At 41.4% G+C, this 15734-nt stretch overlaps 1 pseudogene; it reads left to right on the top strand.

Annotated features, from left to right (window-relative positions):
* The first annotated feature begins 14018 nt into the window (after positions 1–14018).
* LOC136522995 (uncharacterized) lies at positions 14019–15506 on the top strand (annotated as a pseudogene).
* The last annotated feature ends 228 nt before the right edge of the window (positions 15507–15734 follow it).

Consider the following 15734-nt stretch of genomic DNA (forward strand, 5'->3'; position numbering starts at 1 on the left):
TACGTTGACACGCGCATACCATCACTTATATAAACCATGTAGTCCGTAGCAAACATGGTCTTGCAACAGTCCCCTTCCTTCGAGCTCTCCTCCCATAATGCTAACGGTCCAATATACTCAGCCCGAATGAGCTAATCGGCATCACGGTCAACTATAACTCAGGCTCCTGTTATGTGTTTGGTACCTCCAATCTCAGCCAAGGTCCGACAACGAAGCGGTCCTTAAATGACACAGACGGGATCAAAGAATACATGCCTATCCGGCATCAACAACAACCATAATAGCACCGGATCCCTTCCGGTCTCCAGTTATCCATTATCACCTAGTTCTTTTCGACGATAGCAAATATAGCCAACCTTGTCAGAGTAGCCACATATGTATCACAGGCGACAGGAATCACCCGACTTCTTCCGGTCGAAGCATAGCTAGGCATATAGTGACCTATACATACTAGTATGGATACGGGTATATATATTGTAGACAAGGTAAAACATACAACAACGGGTTTCAATTCAGCTTCTATACTTAATGCACAATACAAAATATAAACTTAAGTGTATTTTAAAAGAAAGGTAGGAGGCTTAGAATGCTCCGGGGCTTGCCTGGGGTTCAACACTAGGTCAGTGTTTGTTAGATGATATTCGCTTGGCGAGCATCTCTTGCCCGACATGTATTCCCGGGGTCCTCCCATCTTCTGGATCTATTCACCAACATCGTCTTTTGGTTGGTTTTAGCACCACGTTCTTCACCCTTTCGTCATACATCTAGCGTACCTCTATAATATATGCAAAGATGCAATGCATGCATATGAGAAAGAGCAAAACCAAAACATCACGCGATTGCAAACAAGGACAAGTATAAGGTCATAACAAAAATTGACCTAGGCACATGGATGAATAAAGCGCCAACTAAACATCACACAAATTTGTCATGCTAAAATAGCAATAAAACAACACCGTAACATTTATCTATCGAGAACTAATTAAGTTTAGTATCAAACAAAAGCACTAGGGTTGATGTGGGTAACACTAAATTTAGCCATGTCAATTTTGATCAAGGTTCTAGTACTAAACATACATCATAAAAATGGCAAGATGGTAATCAAATTTTAATTCTTTTTAATGAGTAGGTGCATATCTCTTCTTTGGTAGAGATGGCAATTATTTTAAATTCACCTAGGCACATTAGTTTTATGTATCTTTAGCACATCAACAGGGGTTCACAAAACACTATAGCATGATCATCAATCATTTATCAAAAAGGGTAAACGTTGGGCAAGCATCAAGTAGCATGCATAGATAAGTTTGAAATTGCATTCCTTTTCTATCATTAGCATATTCATCTTATATTTATATAATCAACAATGTACAAAGAGGAAAAAGGCTAGCTGCTGTATAAATTTAATTCCTAGAAAAATACAGCAGTACACATATGTTGTGAATAGCATATCACCTAAATTTCCTGACATTTATATATATACAAAATTTAGGATACAAACAATACAAGTTAAACATACAATTTACTAGGAAAACAGTACAACATATAAAAGTTGGCCAAACAACAGAGATTATATGTTTCTGAGCTAGAGTAAGTTACTAGAAAACCATGAAAATTGGATTCATGAATTTTTTATACTTATGGCCCAAGATATCATTTTTGGAAGCTAAAAAGGTATTATTCTAGGTAAATAAAAATAGTAAATAAAAAGTTGTCAAACAACAAATTTTATGATTCTAACATGTAGAGCACAAACAAGACAAAACTAACAAAATTGGTTTCACCCACATTGGATCTCCCAAGCTTAAGTTATAAATTTTACAAGTTCGAAACAAATTCTGAAAAATAAAACAACAAAAACCACCCTAACTGCCGCTAGGCACACCCGGTCCATGCACCCAGAGCGATTGACGCGCGGAACCCTCGGTCAACCTGGCCCCACTTGCCATAGGGACAGAGCAGAGTTGCCCGGTCAACAGGCGATAGCTCGCCATCGGCGAGGTTGTCGGTGACGGAATCGCCACCGTTGGACTCCTCATCTAACGAGGTAGATTAAGGTGGGGCGCTCAACTCCTAGGCTAGGCGGCGCGATGGCGCTAAGCCATGACGGCGGGGACAGACTCAACATCTCTAGCCAAGGTTTGGCCAGTGGCCACGAGCATGGGCTCCAGGGAGCTCGCATGGGGATCTAGGGGTTAGGTTTAAGGCTTGGCGGGGCTACAGCAAGGCATGGCTGTGCGCATGGCGGCGCGGCGCCCAGAGCACGACGACCGCGTGTAGTGTTCCAGTGAAGCCGATGCTTGAAACGTTCAATGGTCAAGCGGTTAAGAAAAAGAGGTTCTTGGTGAAGCTAAAACAAGAAGGAGAAGAAGAAAAATGGAGACAAGGACGCGCTGGCCACGCCGAGCGCGAGCTCGGCGGCCATGGTGCCCATGGTGGCGGCATTGGGCCGGGAGCGCTCACCTTATGATGAGGCATGACGCAGTTAGGTGGGGAAAGAAGGGCAGTGCATGGCGCAGCAGCTGGTGCAATGAATTGAGCGGGGGTTGAACGGTGATGATGAATTTGATTGGCAAGCAGAGGAAGGCGGCAGCAACAGAGGAGGAAGCAAAGGAGGAGTTGTCGGCGTTGGGAGCATTAATTGGGCGCGGCGAGGCTTCTCCAGGTTCACCAACGCAACTTATCCCCTGTTTGTGGTGATGGCGTGGCCTAGACGGCAAAATGCTAAGAAGGTAGCCGTTGACGGCGGTGTAGCAGCCGAGCAGGCTGCTGTCGGCCGGCCAATACTCACCGACTGACAGTGCCTCTCCCTCTCTATTTTTCTCTCAAACCATTCATCCTGAGTAAAAACTCCATTACTAATAGTTGTAGAGCTAAAAGGGATCTCCAACATTGCTTAAATGAGTATCCATAGAAACTTAATAGTTTGGAAGGTTTTGAATTTTGAAAACCTAACCCTGAAACTGAAAAACTGCATTCAGTTTACAGTGCTACAAATGAATTAATTTGCTACTTTGGGCAAATAATTAAAAGTCGAACATTGATCAAACAATCCAACCAACAGCTCAATATCAAAGTGCAAATATCACACCAATTCATAGAAGCAAAGTTGCACAAAAAGATGAGTGCAATAAAGAGTTTTGTCTTTGCCTTTGAAAAGTTTAAGTTAGGTTATATTTGAAAGAATTTGACTCCACCTTTGTCACCACTTGTCAGGTGTTAAACTAAATATCACAATCATCCTTTGACTTGTTTAGATTAGACTTAATTCACTGCTTAACTTGAAATGGACACATGGGGTGTCACAAGACAAGTCTACAAAGGCACGGATGCTCCATCAGAAAAAGGCTTAAGCCACTGTTGAAGCTTCCATTACAGTAGGGAGTAAAGGTTCCAGCAGATCTTTTCTTAGTAATGATGACGTGAGGTAGGTGTGGGACATGAAACAAAAGGTATTTGAAAGTGCATCTAGCCCTTTAATAGGTTTTGGTTGATTGAATAACAATATTATTAAAGCACTAACAAGTTTGCTAAGTGTTGAATTGCGACTTGATTATATTACATACACTTGAGATATGAAAATGTTGTGTCATTTGAAGTGTATCAAAGGTTCAACAAGAAAGCAAGCTAGATGGTATTATGTATTGTATTGAAATCAATGCCAAGATAGTGTGTTGTTGTGAAGACAATATAGTTCAAGCAGAAGACGACAATGCAAATGGAATTGATGAAATGTCTTATATATTATGGGATACCTTTGTGCTATTTGAAAGCAAGCATATTTGAGAAGGTTATATGAGACATGAGGTTTTTTTGCATATGGTGACTGGTCTCATTTAGAAAGCTTGCTCATAGAAATCAATATTGATGAAGATGGTTTTCACTATATGGATTTCAATGTATGCCTAAAGTTGATTCAAATGACTTTGTGACTAGGAATGGCTTGAGACAGTGAAGGTATAGCAAGGAAAGGGCTTCAAAGGACCAAGCGAAGGTGAAGGGCAAGCGATAGCTTGGGCGCCAAAGAACCATGGGTGTGGTGAAGAAGAGAATACTTGCATTTAGTCTTATCAATAATCAAGCTAGGAGAAATTATATTGCTAGGAGGACCAAATCATTGTTGGATTACACTACTGAAAAAAACTTAATCGAGGCGGGCAAAATCGATTAACCAAGGCGGGTAAGCCAACCGCCTCCGTCAAAAGGTAACGGTTAATCAGGCCTTAATGGGCCAATCGCCTCGGTTAATCGATTAACCGAGCCGGGCACATTATGGTTCCCGCCCGCCTTGCGTTAGGATACTCGCCTCCCTTAATGGTCTCCAGAAAAACAAAAAACCAAAACATAAAACCAAAAAAAGTTATGACTTCAAAGAATTGAACCCACAACTTGACGCTCAACACTACCATATCTCTTCCGCTACACCAAACAATCATTCATGTCTATATATAATATGCTATCTTTTTATATTAATATTTTGTAATCTTGTATTGGATATTTTAGCTACTAAATGAACTTAAATGAAAAAACTTTTAACTACAAAGTTTTAAAATCTTGTGAAGTTCTACAACTTTGGTATAGGATGTATCTCCATCGGAGATAATTTGAAAAATTCAAAAAATTGAGTCTCAGAACATGTGAATTTCAAACACATATTTGAGACTCTAGGTGACTTTAAATCAAAAACTTGTCAATATCAAACATGTAGACTAGGTCGGCAACTAGAACTTTGGTTTTAACTATGTGAACATTTGAGATCATTTAGGAATTCAAAATTTTAAATTTCAAAATCTACAACCTTAGAACACATATTTGGGACCCTAAACATCTTCAAATTAAAAAACTTTTCAACTACAAAGTTGTAGATTATTGAGAACTATAACTTTTATATAGACCATATGAACATCTTCGAGATCGTTTAATAATTTTAAATTTCAAATTTCAAAATGTATGCACTTAAAACAATATTTTTGGACCCTAAACAGTTTCAAATCAAAACTTTTCAACTACAAAGTTGTAGATCTCGTCGAGATCTACAACTTTAATATAATGCTTGTCTTCATCTAAGTTCATATCAAAAAGTTATGAACTATTTTTTGTTGCAATCATTAACCGAGGCGGACATCTTAAGATGCCCGTCTCTGTAAATCAATTTACGGAGGCGATTGCCTTAAGCGCCTATCTCGGTTAATATCTATTAACCGAGACGGTTGCGTTAGAATGTCTGCCTCCGTTAATGATTAACCGAGACGGTTGCGTTAGGTTGCCCGCATCGGTTAATCGATATTAACCAAGGCGGTTGCTGGGCCGGCTGCCGACCACCGAATAACGGAGACGGGCAACCGGCCCAACCGCCTCCGAAGCCATTTTGGAAACGTCTTGCAAAAAATTTTGTGTAGTAGTGTTAATTGAAGAAAGTGATGTGATGCCATTTGGTAAATTCATATGAATGGAATTGGATCGTCAAAAATCAAGATGAACTTGTTGGCACTCTCTATTGATGAAGATTGCAAGATATGACATTGATCAATGAAGTATAACTCAAGAGGTTTGAATTCGGTTTTCATTTAAACTTGACTTAATAGATATGTCGTACTTTTAAGAGGGATGCAACATGATGATAGATGATTGTCTAAGTGCTCAAGCCAACCCATATGTGGTTTGAGAGAGACAAGAGGGACTAACTTAGTGTTCTGGTGTAGGTCCCAATGATATTTTCAATTTTTAGTTAATTTGTACCGATGATACTTCAATTTCTAGTTAATTTTGAACTTTTAAGATTGGATTGGTCAACCTAACTCTCCAAATCTATTGTGGCCCAATTTTGAGTATGTGGGTTCAGATCTGGAGAGAGATATTAAACATTCAAAAATTCAGATACTAATTATCTGTTTAGTTTGTCAATCCATTATAGACTGGCATTGAGATATATTAAGTCTCTTGGACCCTCTCGGATGGATGCAGAAGGACATGTCCCGTATATAACTTTTTACTTTTGCAAAGAGAAATTATATTCAGACATGGCACAATACATCCTCACATTATACATGCAAAAGACTAAAATAAATAAAAATATGCAATATTCTATCCAGATTTTCCTATCGTCTTTTTCCCTAGTGACTTTCCTCGATACAAAATAAAGACTCGGTGAACACCAATGCCAAAGTACTATCCTTATACTAAATCCAACGATCAATCCAAAACAATGGAAATGCGGCAAGGTCCAACATTCTAGAACTAGTCCAAAACACATTTGAAATGATGAAAGAATATTGGCAACAGTTACATTGCTGGATACAACACAGGCTACAGATTCATCACCTCATGTCCTCACCCTTGATTTTGTCATGTATGCCGGATTTTCTCTCTGCAACTATTGGGGATGAGATCGTTGGGCTAGAGTTACTGCTCTGCTTAGTCGTTCACAAGTAGTGCGTGCCTTTTTTTTCTTATAATATAATTTATATCACAGTTTTATTTTACTTTATCTATGCCGCAAAGCAGTGGTCAACGATCTTCGTCCACCAAAACTGATATTGTAGTTTGTATATCCTACCTCAAAGTATCTCTAAGTTATTCTGTATTTATAGAGAGTATAATAATCATTTATGATGGTAAATAGATTTACTTAAAAAATATGTCACGTTGAATTAAATTATATTTGTTTAGTATCATAAATACTGCTAGTAAAACATAAAACTGTTGACTGAGGACAAAATTAGTATCACACTCTGCGAGCCGGAGATAATACAAGAGTATGTAGTTTTACGAAATGTAAACCGTTTGCCACTAGAGGGAATAATACCAACCACGAAATCTTGGTGTTTGAAGGTACAACTATTACTCCATAGGAGGTAAGATCTCAAATAAATCTTAGCCCTTGATTTTTGAAGTGCATGCAATAATTAAGTAATTGCTAATTAATTAAAGTATTTAGTAAAAATAAAACAAAAAATTAAGGCAACAAACTAACAAATGTGTACACGATATCTATTTCAAGAATAGCTTGTTTCTTGCCATATATGGGTGCACGCGTGTACAATATGAGCATATACGCATGCAACAGCGCCATATTCCAAACTGGTGTAGCGCGGCCTCTTGCCTGTGCCAGACGTGGCACCATGGAGGTACATCACGTACATGAATACATCTGATGGTATAAATCTAATAAATAAGTGTCAAAAGCTAATGACTGATTATAAAAATACCAATGTCGGAATTATAAAAATACTAATGTCGGGATTATAAAAATACTAATGTTACCAACATACATATGTAATATACTAAGTCATAAAAATACTAATGTCAGGATTATAAAAATAAATAAATAAATAATTTAAATGCCAACAAGTTCCAATTTCTTTAAATAAACAACTAAAACACACATCTACTTTTGTTACATCCGTACGAAAAAATACAGCTGACATTTTTAGATACAAATAACCTTGACATCAATTGCAACTGCACATAAGTCAATTAATTAAAAAAGCATCACATGTCACGTTAGGACTTGAAAAGAAATGGAACCAACCATACAAACGCATGCGGTTGCATGTACATTAGATCCAATTGATAGATATTGTACCTAAAAGTTTGCTTACTTTCTTATTTCTCAAAATAAATATATATTTATCTTATTACCTCTTAGGAGGTAATATTTGATTATAGCTATCAAGATCGATGGTTTACAATTATTTGGAGGTACCATAGCAAAGCTCGTCGTTACTACTATGTTACTTTCAAGAGTTATCCTCCAAAAAAAGAACGTGTTACTTTCAAGAGTCAATCGTGGAGAAAAGCTATCGTGGGACTCCTCAATCCAAGTTATTCATGTGGCTGGCAATCCCGGTTTGACCAAAAATTTACTACACGTGAAAGCAAAATATCAAATAATAATAATAGATTATCCAAGAATTGGAGATTTGTGAAAATGGATGTAACTTGAATGAACATAAAGAAATACGAAATACTAGCAAAAAGCAAGGAAGTATATAGCTTAGGGAATTTGATATATATCATTAAAGAATAAAATATTTTTTTGTGAAGGGAAGGGGGGATTATATTAAAACTCGGCACAGTACATCCCCAAATTACATATGAAAAAAAATTGAAATAAAAAATACATAATATGCTATTCAGATTCTTCCATCGTCTTCTTCCCTGGTGGCTTCTGTCGAACGGTGGAGCCAAAGTGCAGTCCTAATGCCGAATCCAACGACCAACCCTGCAACATTGGACATGCCGCAAGATCCAACGCTTTGGAACCAGTCCAAAATGCATCTGAATCAATGAAAGAATATCGGTAGTTACATCGTCGGGTACAATATATGATGCAGATTCATCATCTCTAAACCTTGATTTCATCTCCGCGACCATCAACGATGAGATCGATGACCCGGAGTAGCTATCCTTATTGGGAGCACCCAGAAGCACCCCTCACCTTGCAGATAACAGCACAAATTGGCCGTCTATCGATGAAATAGATACCTACAACGGTGATTTCATTATGGCAATCACTGAAGTTATCCCAGGAAACACGACCCTGATAAAAAATCATCTGATTTTGCCAGAAGATTTATTTGGATGAAACCCTAAGCCACTAGATATAAAGACTGCAGAAAAAAGGATGGGTCCCCTCCCCTTCTTGTCCCCGGCAGATGCACCGGAGAGGAAGGAGAGAGGCCCTAGGCGTGGGGGCGGTGGTAGTGAGGAGCGAGAGATGCGGCAGGCGGCATCTCCCCATGTGAATAAAAATGTTAAAGCTTGCCTTTCAATATGCTCACGTGCTGAATATTTACGTGAATGTATGCAACGACATGAATTTCATATATTTTGGAAAAAAAATATGATTTTCCAAAAACCCATGCTTCAAATTTACAACTTTCATCAACCCAATAATACTGTAATCACCATACTACGTAGAAGGATGGAATCCAAATTAATTGCCATGAAGAGAAATCTCTCATGGTTCGAACTTCCAACTACTGACACTTTCACCTTGCATTTACACTTTCATCTTGAATTTGGCATACTTGTCCTTGAAGATGTACAGCTTGACCTCCTTGACCGCCGAAGTGCCATGATATGAGTCTTCTAGCATCTTCCACACCTCATGTGGAAACACAAGTGTTTGATTGACTCAAAGACATTTGGATCAAGAGCTTCATATATCACATTGAGAGCTTGATCATTCAATTGCTAATTCTCCTCCTCTCTTGGGGTTGGATCCTTAATATCCAACACAATGAAAGACTCCTCCACAACTTCCCATATCTTCCTAGTCATTGCCTTGAGATGGAGACACATCGTCTTCTTCCAATAATCATAATTTGTGCCATCAAAGTGTGGTGGCTTACCAACATGATTTGTTGGCATCTTTACATCATAGGATGTTAAGCCTTCAAATGAACGATAACTTGGCTCTCGTATCACCTGAAAGGAGCTAGATGGCTACAGGAGGTGAATAGCCTACAAAAATTTCTCTACAAACTCACAAGACTAGAGCAAAGTTGATTAGTACAAAATATGGCCCTAATAGCAACTACTTTGCACTAGCTCTAATTTTACCCAAAGCAAGTCCCCTACTCAATTCTAGTAGCTTTAAAAACTATTTTAGAGCACAACACCACACAAGCACTAAGAACACTAACTACGCTAGGGAGCTACTAACAAAAGCAACTAACTACTAGTTACTAAAACAACTACACTGCTCTACCCTAGCAAGCTAAACAAGCACAACATATGAATGTAAAGAGCAAGTTTGTAGTATGCAAACCACCAAGGGCAAGAGATGAAAACAAGATTTATCCCCGTGGTTCGGTTAGTTGCTGACAACCTACATCCACATTGTGGCGAGTCCCCAAATGATGATTTGCGCGCTAATGACTTGCATGACAAGCTAGACCCATACTTGGGTGCTGCAAGAATCAATCAAGTGGTGCACTACAACTAGCCACGAGCATTCCACTAGAGTTGCTCTTCATGATCTCCCACAGAGATGAGCATAAGAGTCCCTTACAAATTAAGCTTGATCGGAGGTGGCAACAATCACCAATACCCCCTCAAAGATCCCTACAACTCAATGCCAGCTAGGTGACAGCAACACCAAGAGTAACAAGATCTCCAACAGCTACCACGCTCAACTAGTTCCACGAGATGCAAATCGACGATGCAAATGCACTAGAGGCTCTTCAATCTCACCCAAATGTGAATTGATTGGATATAAGTGAGTGGAGTGTGTTGCTTAGCTCTCAAAGGGTGTGCATAGGTGTTAGTAGGTCCAAAAGACTGGCTAAGGTTGGTCACCATGGCTATTTATAAGCCGAAAGGAAATCCAACCATTACCCTTTGGAGCAGCACTCTGTGGGCTCACCGAACCTCTCCGGTGGCCACTGGATCTCACCACCGGGCACCTCCAATGGTGGGGAAAATAGTTGTTGCCCCTATTAGAGGTCCGGTGTGCACATCCGGTGCATGACGAACACCTCTGGTGCGTGTTAGCCCTGAAGTACCCGTTTGTAATGCTCTTTGGTAGAATGGTGTGTTGAGTGCTTTTGAATATCCCGTGTGCTAATAGACTTCCATAGGACGCCTCTAATGTTGCACCTTCGGTGCACACTGGAAGGCAGTGTTCTCAACTAAGAAAACACCTATGTCAGTGCACTGCCCGAGCCATCTGGTGTGCAATCCAGTGCCACACCGGACAGCTCTAGTGAGTGCTAAACAACACACCCAGTGGCTCTCATCTCTCTCACTTCGCAAGCGTGACAACTGTCAAATGTTTTTCCAAACACCTAAGCACTTGAGTTAGTATTTTTCAAAGTGTTTCCAAAAACATTTTTGCTTGCTACTCAACTCATCACTAGGTCTAATGCAAATACATGTAAATCAACACGTAATGGCACTAGCTAACTGTGTTTACGATCCTAAACCTGACCGTGCACTCTATTGCGTCTTGGGACATAAAACAAAATCCCTAATTTATACATTTTTTATTCACCCCATAAGGTTTTGATTTTCTATTTCTTCTTTTCCAAGTGTGAGCTTGCTCCAATTAGATTGATCACCCCTTCATCCCTCTTCAAGCCTTGCTCATCATCTTGGTGTGGGCCTAACCCAGCTTAATCATACACTTAGCAAAAGATTATCATACACTTAGCAAAAAATTATAGTCCACTAGCTGTATCAATTATCAAATCTAAACATAGGGCTTTTAGTGAGTACGGCCTGGATCCAGTGAGGAGGGCATGGATCTGCCTTGTTCGACTGTTGGTCGTCACAAATGGCATAGATCCAGCTACAACCACTAAAGGAGACCTAGGACGTCTAAAAATGCTAGAGGCAGACATCAAAAGGCACCGTGACAATGGTCCTGCCGCACTCTTAGCCAGAACTGCAGCATTAACGGCAACCTTGAGAGTTGTTAGAATGCAAAGCGCCTCTTCCTCCTCATGTCACAAATGCAAGCCTGCAACCGTATGTGGGGTCTTGCTCTTGTGATGGCCTCGACTCCCGAGCCGATTGCTGAGTTGTCGCTGGCTTCAAAATTCTTCAAGAGCCCTACTGCATCGTCATTGTCATCTACTAGGCCCGTGGCCTGTGGGGAGGATGGCCACTGCTAGGAACACTAGTGCTCTTCTTCTCTGCACCACTGTTATGGGCTACTATGCTAGTAATGGATCTAGATGCTAGTACACGAGACATAGATATATACTAGTTTTCGAAGAGGGTGCCCTACGTAACTCCATTGTACGTGGGTTGTATGACTTGTGTGACTTATCCATCAAAGTGATTCAGGTACCTATAATGAGATCCCTACCCCTAGAGGAGTAGGGTTATAGACATATCGAACCTGATTGGTTTAAATATTCGTTTCCTAGTCGATTATAACAAATATCTCAGTAATAAGGGACATAATAACTAATTATGTCTTCTTCTCTAAGTCAATGAAGATGCCCATGTAGATGTATGACTCTAAGGGGGTGTTTGGTTCTTTAGTCGCTCCTAAAATTCATGTCACATCGAATGTTTATATACTAATAAGGAGCATTAAATATAGATTAATTACAAAACCAATTACATAGATGGAGGCTAATTCGCGAGACGATTTTTTTAAGCCTAATTAATCTGTCATTAGCACTTGTTTACTGTAGGACCACGTTGTCAAATCAAGGACTAATTAGCCTTAAAAGATTCGTCTCGTAAATTAGTCGCAAGTTGTGCAATTAGTTTCGTAATTAGTCTATATTTAATACTCCATGCATGTGTCCAAATATTCGATGTGACAGGAATTTTAGGAGCGCCTAAAGAACCAAACAGGGCATAAGTAGTCAGCCTGGCCCACCCACTACTGGAAAACTGTACTTTGCCAAGTGCCTGAGACTTTGCCGAGTGCTTTTTATCGGGGCACTCGGCAAAGAAATATTTTGCCGAGTGCCGCACTCGGCAAAATAAAGCACTCGGCAAAGGTGGCTTTGCCGAGCGCCAAGCACTCGGCAAAGCCTGGCTCTCGGCAAATCTAGGCTTTGCCGAGTGCCGCGGCACTCGGCAAAAGTCCCACTCGGCAAAAGGTGGCCGGCCCGTGACGGCGGGCATCTGCCGTCAGACTTTGCCGAGTGCCTAACGGATGGCACTCGGCAAAATTTTTTTTATTATTTTTAAAAACTTATTTTGCCGAGTGTAAACCTTGGGCACTCGGCAAATTTTTTTTTAATTTTTTAAAACTTATTTTGCCGAGTGCCAGCGTCAGGCACTCGGCAAATTTTTTTTTATTTTTGAAAATCAGCTTTGCCGAGTGCCCCCCATGGCACTCGGCATTTTTTGATTTTGGGCCCAAATTTTTTTCTGTGGCCTTGTGACAGTATTTAAAACTCTATTTTAAAATTTGGGGCAATTTTGACTTTTTTTGATATATTTCATTAGTTTATTTCGTCTCGTCTAATTGTTTGGGATATTTCAAATTTGAACTGCAGGTACATGGAATAATGGACTTTGGTCATCCAAAAATTGATACTCATGATATTTATGGTATGTTTAGGCCGTATCCAGAAAGTCACATGAAATCTCGAGTATCTCGTTGACGTAACATGTCGAGGTACTTGCCGGAAATGTGATTTTAAATTATATAAAATGCAAACGAAGTCCGAAAATCATGAAACTTGTCGAGGCGTCGTGTTATCACATGTGGAGGCTGTGGTAAAAAATTGTAAAGGTTTCGAGCAAATTGTGACGTCGGATGCCAAAAACCCAGACATCTCCACATGTGATCACAGTGATCACATGTGGGCCTTCGTGCCGTTGTGATGTCGGCCTTCGTGCCGCTGTTCTTATCGGCCTTCATGCCGTTTGTGATTGTCGGCCTTCGTGCCGTTGTTTTTTGCAGGTTTTGGAAACCTCCCCGTGCAAGGGAGGTGCTGCCAAAATTTTGAACTTATAGTGTCGTGTTTCTTCTTTTGCAGAGCAGGACCTGTCGAAGGTGACCCGGAGGTCCCCGATCGTTTTCGTCGGTGTCGCGGGTCTGCCTGCACTGCGTCGACTCGCCACTGCCTCGCTAGCCTGACTTCACCGACACCCTAGGTATAAATCATCTCTTTTTCCGCTTGTCTGTCGTCGTAGATCGGTGTAGCCTAGTTAGGCGTCTCCCGTCCGAAAGAGATATCTTTGGAGGTATGCAGATCTTTGCATATCTGCAAACATTTCTGTTTCGGATTGTCCACGTTTTTTGGACAGCCCGCGGATGCGTAGATGGGTTAGTTTCCATGGTCCGCTTTGGTCCGAGATGGTGTTTCGGCATCACCCCCTGTTGTTCTCCGGCTACACACTCTCCCTTGTAGGACGTGTATCAGGAGAACAGCAGGGAGGTGCTGCCAAAATTCCATCTCGGATAGGAGTGGAGCATGGAAACTAACCTCATCTATGGATCCACGGGTGGGATTAGGACCTATCCTCACCTATTAGAGAGTAGGGACACCGCGTAGATGTAATTGATGGTGACTCATATGTGCTGATACGTCTGTTAAAGGATGGAGGACCGTGAGTGGATGTACACGCTCTGGAGAGACAAGCACGATTACGACTTGCTGTTTATAGTCAAGGTCGAAGAATTCTTACAGCATGCATTTGGTGAGAGTGCCGGAGGCCATTCTCTAGTGGTTTGTCCATGCAGCAGTTGTGACAACAGAAGAAGGAAAGATAGGTTAACCATGGGTAAACATATTGTGAAGTTTGGATTTACTCCGGGCTACCACCGGTGGATCCACCATGGTGAAGCCGATCGTATCAGGGAGGAGGTGGTGAGACCACGGCTCGAGGCTTTCGATGATGATGCCGGGTTAGCAGACATGCTGGATGACACGCACCAAGCTCAGTTCGCTGAAGGACGTGACAAGGAGGAGATGGAGGCTACCGCAGATGCCTTCTACCTGATGTTGGACTCGGCACAGAGACCCCTTCATGATCATACTAATGTTTCTCAGCTGGACGCCATTGGTCGCGTAATGGGGTTGAAGGCCGAGTTAAACCTAAGTCGAGAAGGCTTTGACAAGATGGTGGCCGTGTGGAGCGATATGCTACCGAAGACACACATTATGCCGAAGAACTTGTACGAGTTAGAGAAGCTTCTTCTTGCACTTAAGATGTCATATGACAAGATACATGTGTGTCCGAAGGGGTGCGTCCTATTTAGGAAAGAACACGCGGATGCAAAGTACTGCCCGAAGTGTAAATCCTCTAGGTACATGGAGGTAGACTCAGGCGATGGCCAGAAGAGGCAGCTTAAGATCCCTATGAGAGTCCTACGACACCTTTCGTTCCTGCCGAGGCTCCAACGGCTATTCATGACCGAGGAATCCGTGAAACAGATGACATGGCACAAAAACGGCACACGATACAATCCTGAGAAGATGGTATATCCATCCGATGCTGATGCATGGAAGTACTTCAATTCGTGGCATCCTCTCAAAGCAGAGGAGGCTCGTAATGTACGTGTCGTGCTAGCAACAGATGGGTTCAATCCATATGGCATGATGGCTGCACCATACACATGTTGGCCCGTGTTCGTCATCCCCCTGAATCTCCCCCCCGGCGTCTCCTTTCAACAACATACCGTGTTCCTGTCGTTGATAATCCCTAGACACCTAGGGAGTAATATGGGTGTCTTCATGGAGCCTGTGATAGATGAGTTGATCGATGCTTGGGTCAAAGGGGTGTGGACATACGACTGAGCTACGAAGACTAGCTTCAAAATGCACGTCTGGTACCACTACTCCCTGCACGACTTCCTGGTGTACGGGTTAATGTGCGCCTGGTGTGTTCAGGGGAAGTTCCCATGCCCAATATGCAAGGAAGCTGTGAGGTTCATATGGTTGAAGAAGGGTGGCAAGTATTCGTCGTTCGACAAACATCATCAATTCCTCCCTCTTGACCATCCATTCAGAGAAGACGTCAAGAGCTTTACGAAAGGTGTCAAAGCGATGGACCCTAGACCGCACTTGAGGACTGGGGCGGAGGTTCGTGCTCAGATAGATGCTCTCATGCCCAACGAAGATGGTGGTTTCATGGGATATGGTGAGCAACATATGTGGACTCATAAGTCTGGCTTGACGAGGCTCCCCTATTTCGATGACCTCCTACTGCCCCATAACATTGATGTCATGCACACTGAAAAGAATATCGCTGAGGCACTTTGGGCAACGCTCATGGACACTGACAAGTCTAAGGACAACCCTAAGGCTAGAGTG

The sequence above is a fragment of the Miscanthus floridulus genome, chromosome 18, assembly GCF_019320115.1.
Source record: "Miscanthus floridulus cultivar M001 chromosome 18, ASM1932011v1, whole genome shotgun sequence".
Lineage (NCBI taxonomy): Eukaryota > Viridiplantae > Streptophyta > Magnoliopsida > Poales > Poaceae > Miscanthus > Miscanthus floridulus.